Source organism: Ranitomeya variabilis, chromosome 4 (assembly GCF_051348905.1).
Source record: "Ranitomeya variabilis isolate aRanVar5 chromosome 4, aRanVar5.hap1, whole genome shotgun sequence".
Classification (NCBI taxonomy): domain Eukaryota; kingdom Metazoa; phylum Chordata; class Amphibia; order Anura; family Dendrobatidae; genus Ranitomeya; species Ranitomeya variabilis.
The window spans coordinates 269,758,101-269,765,605 of NC_135235.1; the positions used below are offsets into that span (position 1 = coordinate 269,758,101).

The 7,505-nt window shown below is 46.1% G+C and overlaps 1 protein-coding gene across 1 annotated transcript in view; it reads right to left on the reverse strand.

The window, feature by feature from the left end:
• The window catches only part of SIK3 (SIK family kinase 3), a 129,282-nt gene extending 122,023 nt beyond the window's left edge, over positions 1 to 7,259 (reverse strand). Inside the window, exon 1 of the mRNA XM_077249852.1 lies at positions 7,241 to 7,259. The gene's annotated coding sequence lies outside the window, so the exon portion shown is untranslated. The remainder of the gene's footprint in view (positions 1 to 7,240) is intronic.
• Positions 7,260 to 7,505: the final 246 nt, after the last annotated feature.

Sequence of the window (7,505 nt, forward strand, 5' to 3'; positions counted from 1 at the left end):
TTAGGCCTGGGGAGCCGGTGAATTATAGAATGGTCCATGACCTCAGAGCAGTCAATGCCGCAACAGAACTGCTTGCTCCCTTGGTTCCTAACCCACACACCTTGTTGGCACACATACCGGTTAACAGTATTTGTTTTTCAGTGATTGACTTAGCAAATGCCTTTTTCAGTGTTCCATTGCACCTAGTTTGTCAGTATCACAAGGCTGGCATGTTAAAGGAGTAGCTTTCATTCAGTATGTTGATGACCTATTGCTGTGTGCTCCTTCTCATTCTCTGTGTAAAATGGCCACGATCTCTTTACTCTTTTTCCTCCATGAACAGGGGTGCAAGGTATCCAAACAAAAATTACAGTTTTGCTTAAGTACTGTTGTGTTTCTAGGACATTGTCTCTCTCCAGGGAAAAAGCATCTCACCCCTGAGCGAAAACAGGCTATCATGGACATGCAGCCCCCACGGAATGTGCAGGGCCTCCGTGTGTTTCTAGGACTAACTTCCTACTGTCGTCCATGGATTCGTTCTGCCTCCATCTTAATGCAGCCTCTATATGACCGTATGCAACCTGTCCCCTTCTGTCTTACACCAGAGGCACTTGACTGTTTTTACTCTCTGAAATTGTGCATTGTTTCTTCTCCAGCTTTGGGCATCCTCAATTATGCCCTTCCTTTTAACCTTTTTCTTCATGAGAATGCAGGACATGCTACGGGTGTGCTGACTCAGCTTCATGGAGACAAACAGAGACCTGTTGCTTATTACAGCGGCCGCTTGGATACGGTGGCAAGAGGAAGTCCTTCCTGTGTTCGAGCCTGTTGTCTGTCCAGCTGTTGCTACACAAGTCTTCAGAGATGGTTTTGGATCACCCACTGACGGTCCATACCCCGCATGATGTACATAGTATCCTTAACCAAGTACAACCTAGCCACCTGTCTATGGCCAGACAGCTGCGACTTCAGTGTGCTATTCTCATGCCTACTAATGTGACTCTGAAAAGGTGCACTGTCCTAAACCCCGCTACTCTTCTCCAAGTTCCTATGGATCCAAATGGGGGAGGGGTAGGTGACATGGAAAAGGACACTCTTTTTCTTTCCAGAATGGATCCAGAGGAAAAAGATCAGATATCTAAACCACATGATTGTCTGGAATTGATGTCTCAGGAGACGGCTGGTCTCCCTACTGTCTCTAGTGTGCCAGTACCTAATGCTGATTTTGAGCTTTTTGTAGATGGATCCCGTCACCAAGATGACCAAGGACGCTTCTGTACCAGATATGCTGTGGTCTCAGAACATGAGGTAATCAAGGCAGAGTCAATGCCAGCTCATATGTCTGCACAAGAAGCAGAGCTCAAGGCGCTTACAGAAGCGTGCAAACTAGCAGAAGGTAAGACTGTAAATATCTACACTGATTCCAGGTATGCTTTTGGCATTGCACACGATTATGGGCCTATCTGGAGAGCCAGGGCTTTCCTGACAGCAAATGGCCACCCCATTTAACGTGCTGAGGCAGTCCAGCAACTTATGAATGCACTACAGCTTCCCACCCAAGCAGGCATCATAAAGGTAAAGGCACATACCAAAGGCACTGATGGACGGACAAAGGGTAACGCACTGGCAGACCAGGCTGCCAAGAAAGCAGCAAGCACTCCTGTGGCCTCTAGAGTACATCACCTAGACACCCCACCATCTCCACTTGTGTTGAAAGACATCTTAGCCCGGTTACAAGAACAGGCGAGTAAGGAGGAGAAAGATAGGTGGCAATGGATAGGGGCTTGCTCTGATACCGTCACTGGACTATGGGGGAGGGGTGAAAAGGTCTGCCTACCACAGGTACTGTACCCAATGATGGCACAGGTTCTGCACGGGAATGTGCACCACTCGAAGACGGCCATGTGTGACACCCTACAGAAACAATGGATTGCCCCCGGGTTTTCCACCTGCGCAGAAAGGCAGGTACAGAGCTGCATGGTATGTGCCACACATAATCAGGGTAGGACAGTGAAAACCCCATCCAAACACTCCCCGGCCCCTTTTCCCATTCCAGAGACTGCAGATTGATTATATTCAGTTACCCAGGGTAGGGACGTATGAGTATGTGTTGGTCTGCATTGATTTATTTTCAGGTTGGCCAGAAGCCTACCCAGTTGCCAAAGCTACGGCTAAGACAACGGCGAAGAAACTGATGGCTGAGATCATATGCAGGTATGGAGTTCCTGAAGTTATTGAAAGCGATCGGGGTTCCCATTTTACTGGAGAGATCATGTCAGAGGTAATGGCAGCACTGGGGGTAAGTCAAGCATTGCATACTCCATCCACAGAGTAGTGGAAGAGTGGAGGGACTAAATGGAACTCTTAAGCTTAAAATCCAGAAGGCAATGGCAGAGACTGGTAAACCATGGACAGAATGCCTTCCTCTAGCTTTGTTTTCAGTAAGATATACCCCAAACAGGAAGACAGGACTGTCACCGTATGAGATTCTGTTTGGCAGGGGCCCCAATCTTGGATGTTTCTTTCCACAACAGTTGCAGCTCAAGTACCAGGACTTGACTAGCTATGTGTAGGCCTTACATGGACACCTTGCCAAAGTGCATTTAACTGTCTTCAGTTCTCTTCCAGACCCAGACAAGGTTCCTGGACACCATCCCTTAGAGCCAGGAGACTGGGTAGTGATAAAGCGGCACGTCCGGAAGAGCCTGGATCCAAGATTTGACGGACCATACCAAGTGCTCCTGACCACAGCCACAGCTGTCAAGCTCGAAGGAAAACCTAGTTGGATCCACGCATCACACTGCAAGCGAGTTAAAGAACCGGACAGCCGATAAAGGAAACAATGTTTTGGCTGGTTTCGATTTCCATGATATTATGCGTAATCGCATGGGACAGTCTGAATTCTCCAACATCCTTGAATTATAAGTTTGTGCAACATCACCGAAAACTGATAGATGACTTGTTGAAAAATTCCCAGCCCTTATCAGACTGTTGGATCTGTACGCATTCACCAACGTCAGCCACAAGTATCCCCTTCCTAGCTATCCCTGTGTCACCTGAGGAACTGTTTGCCTGGACTGATTGTTCTGACACACTCGCCAACAATGCCACAAACAATGTTAAGTTATGGAACACTACAGTGGGTATACCGATTGTAGGATGGGTGGGATACCCGTGGTGGCAAGGTAATCTCTCAGGAAGTAGTACACATCTACAATATTTGGCCTATGAGGGTGGGGCCTGGGTACCTAGGAATAAGACTGGACTAACAGATTTAGGGCGAGTTCCAACTTATGATTTGCAAATTAGTTTTGATGTGACTTCATATTATAGTACTAGACTATGTAACAGCAGCACAAGGTGGTATGTGTCAGATTATTGGACCTGCTTGCTGCCATTATATAGATCCAAATAGCACTCTAAAGATGAAGCTAAAGTTAGAAGATGTTCAAAGACTCAGAGACCGATATGACAAAGATAATGATCGCACTAAGGACAGCTGGTGGTCAGATACTTTCTCTTTCCTAAACCCAGCCAATTGGTTTAAGGGGATCGGGGGCTGGGTAGCTGGGGTTTTGCAAAGCCTGTTGCATATAGTAGCGATTGTCCTTATTGCATATATAGTGTTTAAAATAGTTTTTAAGTATATCTCTATATGTACTGGGAAATTCTGCACTCACATAGATGATGATGATATATACTAACAAAAAAAAAAAAAAAGGGTACAGCTTATTCAGAATAGTGAATAAAATGGGGGAATGTTAGAGCAGAATCCATTTTACCTTGCTCGCCTCCATTTTGTATAAGTGTTATTAGAGGTCAGAAAAGTAAGATACAATTCACTATTCTTCATTGTGCTGTTATCGTGAATTCCTAAGAACTAATGGAAGGAGCGCAAAATACAGACAGACACACTGGCGCTGGGCTACCCCCCCTACAAATGTAGCTAAAGGAATGAATGTCCTTGGTAAGATAAAGAATGATGTACTGTGTAAGATATGTCTGCAAAAGTGTAGGGAGATTAGGGAGTAAAACACTCCGATGCTTAGCCAATACATGGGAAATCCGCCTCCAACACAAGAATGCATAAAAGTGTGTGTAAGCTCATTAAAAACTAGAGATATTTCAGATACAGCCCTGGCGTACTGTGTCTTGTCTCTCCGGTGCCGTGACTTCATCTCTACAGTGGACTCATCAGAGAGTAGGTCGAGACCTGCGACAACAGACACAACAACTGAGAGGTGAGGGATATTGTTGTTTTTATTTTTGATTTATTACAGGAGACGAGGGCTTCAGGGGAACTAAGCGTTAGGTGAGTATAACTGTGTTTGTTATTTTTAAATAAAAATGGAAAAGTGGGCTTTGTTTGTATTTCTAATAAAGGACTTTATTCAGGATGTGTCTTTATTTACCATATAACTATAGGATTAGTAATGGATGGGTGTCTTATAGACGCTTTTCCATTACTAAGCCATGGGATTGATGTCACCTGACAATACAAAGGTGACATCAACCCCACAAATATGAACCCCACTTGCCAACGCTACAGGGCAAGTGGGAAGAGCCAGGCAAAGCGCCAGCATTGGCGCATCTAAAAGATGTGCCTTTTCTGGGCGGCTGCTATTCTTAAACTGGGGGGAGACAATATCCATGGCTGAGAATACCAGCCCCCAGCATGGGGACCCCTCTATTCTTGATAACGCTGACAGCTGAGGGTTGCAGCACCCAGATGTCAGTTTTGCACAGCTGGTTATAGAAAATACAGGGGAACCCAAGCCGGATTTTTCATTTATCCAAGCCTGATTTTTCATTTATTTATAGCGCAGGTGGCGGGTGAGGAATACTCCCATCAGCCTCTCCTACTGTCACTGTTATTAGGGGCAGCAGGTGTCCTGTAGGCTGATGGGAGTAATAGTTCCATCAGCCGCCGCCTGCTGTCATTGTTCCCACTTGCATACAACTCTCATTATTCTTCCCTGTTCGCGCCGATCGCTGGCAGAGCAGGGGACAATGATGAGAGCGTCTTCAGCTCCTGGCATCGGGGAACAGCGATTACTGTACCGCTTCTTCCCTGGCGCTCGTGCGTGTGGTACTGACGTGGCACAAAGGCGGCACACGTGACCGGAGATATCAGGACTTGTGAAGCCAGACTAAGGTATAGGACGTTTCGGCCTGTTCCGGGTCTTTGTGAGGCGTCGCTGAGACTGAATATGATTGCTGCTGAGAAAGCTATGGCTACGCTGCAGAGTGCTGATAGGGCTGCAGGTATACAAGCATCCTGTGCTATTGCTAGAGGGAGCGCTGGTGCAGAGCGGGCGGTGTAAAGAGAGCAGGCGGGACAATTGCCTTACACAATAAATACCCATCAGCCTCCCATGACATGATCGTAGGGAACCGACAGATTGGGCAGACACAGGCTGCAGCCCCCAACTGCCGCCATCTTGGTGCTCCCACAGTGCTCAGCCTCGTCCTATACACTTCAGCACATGGGAAGAGCCATCGAACGATCGCCGGCTCCAGTCCACTACTGGGACTAAAAAATAAAGTAAGAGAAAGTCATGAACATTTTTTTTTTAAACCTCAATAAATAAAAGGTTAAATACTTCAAGAAAAAAAATTAAGAAATTAAAAAAAAATGTATATACATAGTTGGTGTCATCGTGTCCAGAAAAGTCCAATCTACGAAAATACAAAATACATTGGTCCGTGCAGTAAAACGCCACAGCGCAAAAGAAAAGAAAAAAAAAGAAAATCATTAAAATTGCATTTTTTTTTCAGTTGCTGCGGTTCCGTTAACAAATGCAATAAAAAGTGATCAGAAGTGCCCCAAAATAGCATCAATACTGACTGATCAATACTTGACTGAACCTGTCAAAAACTGAACTCGTGTTCTCTCCCTCTACTAACCTACCTTTGCCTGACATTGCCATCTCCGTGTGTGGTTCCACCATTACTCCAAAGCAACATGCCCGCTGCCTTGGGGTCATCCTTGATTCCGAGCTTTCATTCACCCCCCACATCCGATCACTGGCTCGCTCTTCTTATTTGCATCTCAAAAACATTTCGAGAATTCGCCCTTTTCTTACTTTCGACTCTGCAAAAACTCTTACTGTTTCTCTTATTCATTCCCGTCTGGACTATTGTAACTCTCTACTAATCGGCCTCCCTCTTACCAAACTCTCCCCGCTCCAATCTGTCCTGAATGCTGCAGCCAGGATCATATTCCTCACCAACCGTTACACCGATGCCTCTACCTTGTGCCAGTCATTACACTGGCTACCCATCCACTCCAGAATCCAGTACAAAACTACTACCCTCATCCACAAAGCACTCCATGGCTCAGCACCACCCTACATCTCCTCCCTGGTCTCAGTCTACCACCCTACCCGTGCCCTCCGCTCCGCTAATGACCTCAGGTTAGCATCCTCAATAATCAGAACCTCCCACTCCCGTCTCCAAGACTTTACACGTGCTGCGCCAACTCTTTGGAATGCACTACTCAGGTTAATACGATTAATCCCCAATCCCCACAGTTTTAAGCGTGCCCTAAAAACGCATTTGTTCAGACTGGCCTACCGCCTCAACGCATTAACCTAACTATCCCTGTGTGGCCTAATAAAAAAAAAAAAACATAATCAGGTTCCTCGCATCATGTTCTCATACACTTTATGCAGTTAATAGCCCTCTGTGTCTGTACTGCTACATACTTAGGCAGTTAACTGGTTCATGCAGCTTTACATGAACACCCGAGCCTTACACTATGGCTGGTCCGAATAGCTAAAGCAATTGTTACCATCCACCTCTCGTGTCTCCCCTTTTCCTCATAGTTTGTAAGCTTGCGAGCAGGGCCCTCATTCCTCCTGGTATCTGTTTTGAACTGTGATTTCTGTTAAGCTGTAATGTCTATTGTCTGTACAAGTCCCCTCTATAAGTTGTAAAGCGCTGCGGAATATGCTGGCGCTATATAAATAAAAATTATTATTATTATATTATTATCAATAAAGACTGCAGGCTGGCAAGCAAGAAAAAAAACTTGTACAAGTATTTTGCCAGAGAAATTAAAAAGTGTGAGAAAAAAAACTAAAGTGCAAAAAAAAAAAAGTCTCAGAAAGGGTTAAAGGGAACCGGTCACCCCCCCAGGCGTTTTTAACTAAAAGAGCCACCTTGTGCTGCAGTGATGCTGCATTCTGACAAGGTGGCTCTTTTAGTTCTGGGTGCTGTAACTGCAGAAATAATCAGTTTTGCAATTTGTCCTAAATACCTTTTCTTCAGTCAAGTAGGCCGGCCTTTCCCCCTGCTGCAGACGCCACACAGCCGTCACTCACATCTTCTTGGCGCCGGGCGCCGCCTCCTCCTCAGCGCTGTTTTGAAATCAGCCGGCGCCTGTGCGGCCGCCCTGCCTGTGAATCTCAGCCCCGTAGTATGAATAAATCATAAGTCACTGCGGGGCTGGGATTCACAGGCAGGGCGGCCGCACAGGCGCAGTCAGCTAGACTGCATATGAATGAGGAAAGACGGGCAGCGCT